The sequence below is a fragment of the Lithobates pipiens genome, unplaced genomic scaffold, assembly GCF_037356315.1.
Source record: "Lithobates pipiens isolate NorthernLeopardFrog02 unplaced genomic scaffold, aLitPip1_a1.2 Scaffold_19, whole genome shotgun sequence".
Taxonomy (NCBI): domain Eukaryota; kingdom Metazoa; phylum Chordata; class Amphibia; order Anura; family Ranidae; genus Lithobates; species Lithobates pipiens.
Window position 1 is genome coordinate 16,240,062 of NW_027507764.1, and position 11,057 is coordinate 16,251,118.

The 11,057-nt window shown below is 46.0% G+C and overlaps 1 long non-coding RNA gene across 1 annotated transcript; it reads left to right on the forward strand.

Annotated features, from left to right (window-relative positions):
* Nucleotides 1–990: 990 nt before the first annotated feature.
* Nucleotides 991–6,930, forward strand: LOC143997943 (uncharacterized). Its single transcript, XR_013277760.1, has 2 exons — nt 991–1,154; nt 6,446–6,930. It is a non-coding gene; the product is annotated as an uncharacterized LOC143997943 (long non-coding RNA).
* Nucleotides 6,931–11,057: the final 4,127 nt, after the last annotated feature.

Consider the following 11,057-nt stretch of genomic DNA (forward strand, 5'->3'; position numbering starts at 1 on the left):
GCTGCTTATTATGAGGGGTTCCCACCATCCCTGTGCTGTGCTGACTTCCTCCTGGGTGTTCTTATTATGAGGGGCTCCCACCATCCCTGTGCTGTGCTGACTTCCTCCTGGGGGTTCTTATTATGAGGGGATCACACCATCCCTGTGCTGTGCTGACTTCCTCCTGGGGCTGCTTACGGTGCTGCTGTCAGCGCTGTATGTCACGGAGCTGCTGTCAGCGCTGTATGTCACGGTGCTGCTGTCAGCGCTGTATGTCACGGAGCTGCTGTCAGCGCTGTATGTCACGGAGCTGCTGTCAGTGCTGTATGTCACGGAGCTGCTGTCAGCGCTGTATGTCACGGAGCTGCTGTCAGCGCTGTATGTCACGGAGCTGCTGTCAGCGCTGTATGTCACGGTGCTGCTGTCAGCGCTGTATGTCACGGAGCTGCTGTCAGCGCTGTATGTCACGGAGCTGCTGTCAGCGCTGTATGTCACGGAGCTGCTGTCAGCGCTGTATGTCACGGAGCTGCTGTCAGCGCTGTATGTCACGGAGCTGCTGTCAGCGCTGTATGTCACGGTGCTGATGTCAGTGCTCTGTATTACGGTGCTGCTGTCAGTGCTCTGTATCTCCTGCACCCTCTTGTTTGCCTACCCTGGTCCCTGACCTTCCCTCTCCTCCATTGCCTTCATTAGCTCCATAGTCCTGAATTGTCAGAACAATTTCCCAAATAAAAAAAAAATGCTTGTAGTTATCGATCCCAAATTCACCTCATACATGTATTATGCTATTGTCCAGGTGGTGGGACTACGTGCTACCCCCTAATAATTACCCCGTGGCCGCAAATTCGACCTAAAGGTTTGCGAAATTCGCCTCCCATTGAAGTCAATGGAGCCCGCGGCGAACGGTCGTTTTCGCGAACGTTTGTGTCCGTTCGCGTTTCGCGTTCGCGAAACGTCCCGTCGGAAGTTCGTCCATCACTAGTGACAGATACCAACTGGTTTCATGGCTCCTGTGCCCACACATATAAGGACCCATCGCCCTGGTGGAAGGTAGACCTGAACCAGAAATACAAAGTGAATGTCGTTGTAGTCACTGGACGAACAGACGGCTCAATGGACCGGATGATGGGCGCTGAGGTCCGAATTGGAAATTCTCCAGACAATAACAACCCGGTGTGAGTACCACGGGGACAGGACACTGTACGGACACTGTACGGATACCTGTGTCAATAGGCTTTGGGCTTGTGTCGATGGCATCAGTTTGAGAGGCTTCAGAGATCATTCAGAATTCACTGACAGGTGACCTTTTTCTGGCCTGCATTGAACTCAAGAGAGTTTTGCCTTCTCATATACTTGTATTATAATAAAAAACACATCTGATGCAAATAAAAGCCCAATGACAAAGGTCCTATGCAGCACCCTGAACCCAAAATTAGAGACATTACTGCATGACTGAATTTGACCTATGAATATATTTAAAGAGAAAGTAAACATTCTAAGCCCTTGTACACACGGTCGGTGATTCCGACAACCAAATCCGACGGATTCCGTCCGTCGGATTTTGTCCGACGGATTCCGTCCGTCGGATTTTGTCCGACGGATCTTGTCCGAAACTGTTGCACACACACGGTCGGACGAAGTTGTCGAAAATTCCAATCGTTCAGAACGTGATGACGTTATTTCGTTACGACGGGACTACGTTCAGGCTAGTAGCCAATAGCTTTGGTGTAGGAATTTGATCTGAGCATGCGTGGCACTTTGTCCGATCGAAATTCTCTACACATGATCTGAGTATGTCCAATCAGACCGGTTTGTCAGAAAATATTTCCAGCAAGTTGGAAAATTTGGTCCGATGGATATTCCGACGGAAACAGTCCAATGGAGACCACACACAGTCGGATTTTCCGACAAAACTGTCCGATAGGACACATTCCGACGGATTCTCCGTCCGTGTATACAAGGGCTTAGAAAAGGGTTGGCCTCACAGGGGTTTCCACCATCATATTAAACACAAATAAAATGTATATCAAGCCTCCTGGCTTCCCATTACAGAACTACTTCTCAGGCCTCAAGCATAGGTTTTAAGTCTGGTCCCTCACATCACCTTTTAGCACCACTGTGCTTATGTGCAGCCCTGCACCTCTCGGCTCTTTCTCTTGCAGCTCCCTGCTTCTCTATCCAACTCCCTTGATGCTGGACAGGGACCATTTTGTCTCCCGGGTGGAACCCTAAATCAATGTCAGGCCCAGACACAGTCTGCTGGCCTTCATTAATACCTCAACCCAGGGTTAGAGGCTTTTTCCTTTCCTCAGCTCTTTGAAGTCTCTGAACTCCAGAACCCAATCTAATGCCCCGTACACACAATCGGACTTTCCGATGGAAAATGTGCGATCGGAGCTTGTAGTCGGAAATTCCGGCCGCGTGTAGGCTCCATCGGACAGTTTCCATTGAAATTTCCAACACACAAAATTCGAGAGCTGGATCTAAAATTTTCTGACAACAAAATCCGTTTGCGTAAATTCCGATCGTGTGTAGACAATTCCGTCACACAAAGTGCCACGCATGCTCGGAATCAAGCAGAAGAGCAGCACTGGCCATTGAACTTAATTTTTCTCGGCTCTCCGTACGTGTTGTACGTCACCGCGTTCTTGACGTTTGGAATTTCCGACCGACTCTGTGTGAGCGTGTGTTTGCAAGACAAGTTTGAGCCAACATCCGTCGGAAAAAATCCAATGGAATTTGTTGTCGGAATGTGCGATCGTGTGTACGTGGCATAAGAGTTATAAAAACCGAAGAAGACTGGAAAGACAATTTTCTCTGCTCAGAACAGATATTCTGGAGCCCCCACAATTTGCATCAAAGAGAACCCTGTGTGCCATTTACTTCTAAGCCCTTGTACACACGGTCGGAGAATCCGTCGGAATGTGTCCTATCGGACCGTGTTGTCGGATAATCCGATTGTGTGTGTTATGCATCGGACTGTTTCCGTCGGAATATCCGTCGGACCAAATTTTCCAACTTGTTGGAAATATTTTCCGACAAACTGGTCTGATAGGACATACTCCGATCATGTGTAGAGAATTCCGATCGGACAAAGTGCCACACATGCTCAGATCAAATTCCTACATTAAAGCTATTGGCTACTAGCCTGAACGTAGTCCCATCGTAACAAAATTACGTCATCACGTTCTGAAAGATTGGATTTTTCGACAACTTTGTCTGACCGTGTGTATGCAACAGTTTCGGATACAATCGGACGGACAAAATCCGACGGATTTGGTTGGCAGAATGTCCGACCGTGTGTACGGGGGCTTACACTGTGGTAGGGCCTAGCACTATATATACACTCACCAGCCACTTTATTAGGTACACCATGCTAGTACCGGGTTGGACCCCCTTTTTCCTTCAGAACTGCCTTAATTCTTGTTGGCATAGATTCAGGATTGAGATGTGGTGACTGTGGAGGCAATTGGAGTACAGTGACCTCATTGTCCGGTGGTGAGATGATTGGAGCTTTGTGACATGGTGCATTATCCTGCTGGAAGGAGCCATCAGAAGATGGGGACACTGTAGTCATAAAGGGAAGGACATGGTCAGCAACAATACTCAGGTAGGCCTTGGCATTTAAACAATGCTCAATCGGTACTAAGGGGCCCAAAGTGTGCCAAGAAAATATCCCCCAAACCATTACACCACCACCACCAGCCTGAACTGGTGATACAAGGCAGGATGGATCCGTGTGCCAAATTCTGACCCCACCACCTGAATGTGGCAGCTGAAAACCAGACCAGGCAACATTTTCCAATCTTATATTGTCCAAGTTTGATGATCCTGTGTGAATTGTAGCCTCAGTTTCCTGTTCTTAGCTGTAGACCATCTGCTTCAAGGTTTGATGTTTTGAGATGGTATTCTGTTGACCTTGGTTGTAACAAGTGGTTATTTGAGTTACTGTTTCGTTTCAATCATCTAGAACCAGTCTGCCCATTCTCCTCGGACATAAACAAGGCATTTTCCTCCACACAAATGCCGCTCACTGGATATTTTCTCTTTTTCGTACCATTCTCTGTAAACCCGAGAGATGGTTGAGCGTGATAATCCCAGTAGATCAGCAGTTTTTAAAATACTCAGACCAGCACGCCTGGCACCAACAACTCAAAGTCACTTAAACCCCCTTTCCTTGCCATTCTGATGCTCAGTTTGCTGCCGTGTGATTGGCTGATTAGCAATTTGTGTTACCAAGCAATTGAACAGGTGTACCTAATAAAGTGGGCGGTGAGTGTATATCCTAGAAACAAATAAAGAGATTCCCTCCCAAAATAAATCTCCAAGCCGCAACAGTGATGTTGAATGATGACATTCGCTGTGCACATGGAATAGGTATTTGAAAATTCTGGTCTCCAACCAGAAATATCAAGAAAGAATGCGAGCAGGGGACTGTTAAAACATTAGAACATTAAATCAGCACATTAAACACATCAGCGCATTAAACATATGAACACATTGAGAAAAGAAATTGTGTAAAAAGATTTTGTCTCAATTTATTTGAATATAAAAATAATTCACAATACAACAAATCAATAGCTCATGGGGAAGGTGAGGTATTTCGACTAGTTTCGCTTCTCAGCTTCTTCAGGAAATATATACATCTAAGGATATATACATAAACCACAATTAAATCAATAAAAACTGTATGAAGTGACCTTCAGTAACAACAACAAAAATTGGAGAAGACATGTTTACAATACATATCAACATTTTCAGAATCTTACCCAAACGTCTTAGCCCCAGGATAGCTCAAACAAACCGGGGGGAGCCTCCCCCCTGATGACTGTGAGGGGAATTACCCCCGACACAAGCCAATATCTATATAGGAACATTGATATTAAACTTACTGATTTAGGCATTATAACCCCAAAGCCTTTCACAGGTGGTGACCCAATGTGAGATCCATGTGTATTGCCACAAATATTTATAATTTTTTTAACAAATAATAAAAAACACAGAGGTGATCAAATACCACTAAAAGAAAGCTCTATTTGTGGGAAAAACATGATAAAAATGTAATTTGGGTACAGTGTTGTATGACCGTGCAATTGTCATTTAAAGAGTGACAGCACTCAAAGCTGAAAATGTGTCTGGGCAGGAGGGGGGTTTAGGTGCCCCGTAAGCAAGTGGTTAGCCACTTCCCGTCTGGCGCATGTGATGTACGTCAGCAGAATGGCATGGACAGGCAAATGGGCATACCTGTGCGTCCCTTTAAATTTGCAGCTGTGCCATCGCGTGCGCACTGCCGGTGGCACACGCGCGAGCCGGCTGTAACCTCCGTGAGTCGGATCGCGGGTCCCGCAGACATGATCGCCGCGGGGATACCCGCAATCGTCTCACAGGGAGGAAGAACGGGGAGATGCTAATGTAAACAATCATCTCCCCATTCTGCCTAGCGACAGTGTCACTGTGTCAGAAACCATGAATCAGACCGAGAGAGAAGTACAATTAAATCACACTTGTTTATTAAATAGAAATAATAAGGTAAATAGAGTAAGCATAGTCAAAGCATAGCCAGAGTCCAGTAACCGGATCGAGTAGTCAGCCAGGCCAGAGTTCAATAACCAGATCGGGTAGTCAGCCAGGCCAGAGTCAGAGATCCAAGCGAAGGAACAGCAAGCAGGATAAGGAGCCAGAAAGGATGTCAGCAAGCCCGTCTTTAACCAGGTACGCAGGAGATGGTTTCTTGTGATGTGACCAAGGCGAAGGCAGAGGTGAAGGGAGCTGGACAGCTTTAAGTAGGCAGGTCAGACGAGCATCATCAGGAACAGCTAGGTAACTGTGGAGAGAGTTGAGAGCTGGCAATTATCCGACAGCTGAGCGGCCAGCCCAGAGAAGGAAAGGCTAAGCCAGCCCTGACACACTGATCATAGCTCCCTGTTATCGGAGCAGAGATCAGTGTCGTGTCACACATAGCCACACACCCCCCACAGTTAGAAACACGCCCCAGAACACACTTAACCCCTACACTGCCACCTAGTGGTTAACCCCTTCACTGCCAGTGATTTTTTTTCCCAAAAATATGTAGAAGAATACATATCGGTCTAAACTGAGGGAAAAAAATATTATTATTATAGCAAAATGTAAAAAATAATTCGTTTTATTCAAAATTCTCGCTCTTTTTTTGTTTATAGCGCAAAAAAATAAAAAATGCAGAGGTGATCAAATACCACCAAAATAAAGCTCTATTTGTGGGAAAAAAAGGACGTCAATTTTGTTTGGGAGCCACGTCGTATGAATGAGCAATTGTCAGTTAAAATGACTAAGTGCCGAATCACAAAAAGTGCTCTGGTCTTTGGCCAGCAACATGGTCCGGGGCTTAAGTGGTTAATGAACACTTTGGGCACCTTTAGTAAACCTCCTACAATTAAACAAGTGTATTTTCTGTATCATTCTGTTGATCCTCGTTTGTTCTCCACAGGTGTGGTACGGTCACCCAAGTTTCTGATCCTACCACAATTTTCTGCTGTAATGGAATGGAGGGTCAATACGTCAGCGTGGTGATCCCGGGGCGCAGTGAATACCTGACCCTGTGCGATGTGGAGGTCTACGGTGACCTCGTAGTTGAGGAGAAGCGTGTCTGCTGGTAAAATTCAGAGGACCACGACAAAAGAAATCCTAAAGTTCATCATCAAATTTCACATCCATCATGATGATATGTCTGTTCTCCTATCTAGCTAGAGGAGGACATCCAATTATGTGAATCTTGGATAAAGTTTGCGTGATTCTTGTGGGAAATCATTTATGAATAGACCACTTAAAAATTAGCTAAAGTCATCTAGTTTTGGATGAAGTGTAGAAGGGTTGGAACCACTGCTGTCTGTGTCCTCATTGGGGAAATGTTTTTTATATATTTGTTTCCTTACCTAGGTGCTTACTAAAGACAATAAAGTTTCTTTCACACTATCTTATTTTTTTCTGTGTTTTTTTTTCTTGTTTTTTTTTTTTATGTATTTTTTTTATTTTCAGGTCTATTGTAATTGGTCTTGTTAAAATAAATATTAGATGGGATTATTGTTAAGGGTGTCATTAAAATGGAAGGAAATTCTAACTTTTCTTAAAAAATGTCTGCATAACCCCCCCATCCTACCTTTCCTGCATAACCTGTATACAAAAACACATATTCTTTATACAGGTTAGGCAAGATAGATAGGAGGGGGGGGACTTTTTTCCACTTTAAGCACAAATGTGGAATCACTGATTAGTAAATGGACAGTAATAGCAGTGATCTCTAATAGTCTCATGTAATGGGTCTCTAGTCTATGACTGTCTTCTGAAGCATTTCTCCAGTTTAAAATAACTCTTATGCCCCGTACACACGAGCGGACTTTTCAACATCCAAAGTCCGAAGGACCGAGTCCGTCAGACTATCCGATCGTGTGTGGGCTGCAACGGACTTTTGATTCGCCAAAGTCTGACGGACTTTAGAAATGAAGCATGCTTCAAATTTTCCCGAAGGAACTCCGCCGGACCCGGTCCCCTTCGAAAACTCCGCTCGTGTGTATGCTACTCCGACGGACTAAAACCGACGCTAGGGCAGCTATTGGCTACTGGCTATGAACTTCCTTATTCGAGTCGGGTCGTACGTCATCACGTTCGAATCTGTCGGAGTTTAGTGTGATCGTGTGTGGCCAAGTCCGTTCGGCCGAAAAGTCTGTCAGAACTCCGGCGGAACTCCTTTGGAAGTCTGTCGGACATAAGTCCTCTCGTGTGTACGGGGCATTATAGTATGTGTTCAGTCTCTGACTATCTCCTGTTACATGTCCAGAGTCTCTGAGCATTTTCTGTAGCATTTTATTTACTGAATATGGAGTACATGATGTCAGGGGCTCCTTATATCAAGAAAGTTAAAGTGACACTAAACTCTGATTTAAAAAAAAAATATAGCCAAATATGTATTCTTAACTCAAAAAAGTCCCTTCTATTACTCTCCTCCAAATCCTCAAATTCCATTTTTTGCTGCTATGGTCCCATTTCCCATTAGAGGGTGGCTACGTTTGTTTTCCATCAAACACAGGCACCGTACCATCAAACGCAGCGACTGTGCCATCAAACGCAGCCACTGTACCCGTCAAACGCAGCCACTGTGCCCATCAAACTCAGCCACTGTGCCCATCAAACGCAGCCACTGTGACATCAAACGCAGCCACTATACCATCAAATGCAGCCACTGTGCCTTTCAAACGCAGCCACTGTGCCATCAAATGCAGCCACTGTGCCCTTCAAATGCTGCCACTGTGCCATCAAACGCAGCCACTGTGCCCATCAAACGCCGCCACTGTGCCCATCAAATGCAGCCACTGTACCTTTAAACGCAGCCACTGTGCCATCAAACGCAGCCACTGTGCCCATCAAACGCAGCCACTGGGCCATCAAACTCAGCCACTGTGCCCATCAAACGCCTGTCAAACGCAGCCACTGTGCCTGTCAAACGCAGCCACTGTGCCATCAAATGCAGCCACTGTGCCCTTCAAATGCTGCCACTGTGCCATCAAACGCAGCCACTGTGCCCATCAAACGCCGCCACTGTGCTCATCAAATGCAGCCACTGTGCCCATCAAACACTGCCACTGTGCCATCAAACGCAGCCACTGTGCCCATCAAACGCAGCCACTGTGCCATCAAACGCAGCCACTGTGCCCATCAAACGCAGCCACTGTGCCATCAAACTCAGCCACTGTGCCCATCAAACGCAGCCACTGTACCATCAAACGCAGCCACTGTGACATCAAACGCAGCCACTATACCATAAAACGCAGCCACTGTGCCATCAAACGCAGCCACTGTGCCCATCAAACGCCGCCACTGTGCCCATCAAATGCAGCCACTGTGCCCATTAAACACTGCCACTGTGCCATCAAACGCAGCCACTGTGCCCATCAAACGCCGCCACTGTGCCCATTAAATGCAGCCACTGTGCCCATCAAACACTGCCACTGTGCCATCAAATGCTGCCACTGTGCCATCAAATGCTCCCACTGTGCCCATCAAATGCTGCCACTGTGCCTCCCCCACCCGCCGTCTGCCCGGCACTTACCCTGTCACAGTGGGGCAGTGGGTCATGGCGGCAGGTGACGTCCTCAATGTCTTCTTCTGCCGTCCTCTCCTCCCATCCTCTCCTATGATTGGACATCTGATAGGCGTCCAATCACAGCGCCTGTCGTTTCAGCCAGTCAGGTGATGGGTAACAAACCCGAGCACCTGATTGGCAGAGAGGCGGTTCAGTGTTAGAAAAGCGAATGTTCATTCGCTTTTCTAACACAGCTGGGGGAACTGCGAGCGCCAAGCATAGCGTTCCCTGTTTACCTTTTTTGAGGCCTATCACAGCCTATGGCTCTAATCAGGTGCTTCAAAAACAACCTCCACGCCGCTGTAATTCAGGTGCCCTGGGCCCCAAAAATGAGCCAGGCGCCTGAATAGGGGGTGGCAGTGGCGGTCATAGATAGATAGATTCATGCAATGCATAAATCTATCTATTGGTGATAGAACGGGGTGGCAGGAGAGAGGGGGCAGTGCCCGTGTGCCCTTATAGATGCACCGCCACTGGCACAGTATATAATAGTCATTTCTAAAATTTGGGAATACTGCAGGGATGTCAAGCCTCACTTCTGTAGCAGATTAGGAGGGGCGTCACCAGGAAAGAATAAGTGACTTCAGTCATTTTTATAACTTTCCATCTATTAAATCTTCTGCCCTTGTTGTTGTTTCTTTGGATAGTAAAACATTTTTTTTTTCTGCCAGTAAATCCCTTATACAGCCCACTTCCTGCTTCTTGTCTGGTCATTGGCCTAGGCTTATGACATCATGCTGTGTATGAAAGAAGAAAAAAGGCGCGTGACCTAACGCATGAATAAAAATAAAGAAGTTTATTCTAAAGAAATTGGTATATACAAAAAAAAAAATACTACGTGTTCATGAATAAATAAATTACAATATTCTCATTTCATAAAATTGTAAAAATTGATGTGTTGCGAGGGGTTTCCTCTTCATCAGAGCCTTGGAAAACGAAAAATGGTCCGTATACTGTGGTAGGCCTATATAGAGAGAAACCACTGGATGGGTGATGTGTCACATGATAGATGTTATATTTCTATAGGCGGATTCTCCTTTAACCTAGCAGTATTTCTTTCCACATCGCAGTGCTCTCAGTGCCATAAAGTATATACAAATGTTGTCGTTTATCGATAATTAGTGTTGGTCGTCAGGACCTGCACACTGGCTAATTACGATGCTACAGCTTGTGGTCAGTGATTACGCTCCCAAGTCGATCCTTGGTTGACCCTGCTATCCTCCTGTCAGGATGTTGTGTTGTTGTCAGGAAAATGTTCTCCCATTGGTGGCACTGTCGGTCTCTTGCTTGTCAGTTTGTGCTTTTGGGTTCGTATCTGTTCTTCAGTGCATGTTGTCAGTTCGTTCCTGTCTTTCAGTGTGTTCTATTTATAGTTCGGTTCTGTTTTTCAGTATGTTCCTGTCTGCCCATTTCAGATTTTCAGCTCGTTCTTCTCAGGTCCTTTCTGATTTTCTAGCCATGTTGTGGTAGCGTTCTCGACGGAGACCTTGTGCCATTGTTGGGCTTGGTGTTGGAGTTCTTGCTTTGACCCAAGTCCAGTCCATGAACAGGGGGAGGAGGAGTTCATGGACCAAGAATTGGTTACTTAATCATGACCAATTCTCTCACATGCCTTTGTTGTGGGAGCTCCAGGAAATCCCTGATGATTTCAGGATTTATCTCCGGATGACGGACCCTGTTTTTCACTGTCTGTTGGCTTTGCTTACCCCTTATATTACCAAGCAAGACACCTGCATGCGGCAAGCCATCACTCCCGAGCACAATCTCGTTGCCACCTTGTGGTACTTGGCGACGGGGAGAAGTCCCCAGGATATTACGTTTATGACTGGGATTTCCCCCCAGCCTCTGGGAATCATTATTCCAAAGACCTGTTCTGCCATTATTCAGGTCCTGCGGAAGGACTATATTAAGGTAAGTTTTATCATTTAGCATCACATTCTATGTATTTAATGTTTGCTAATGT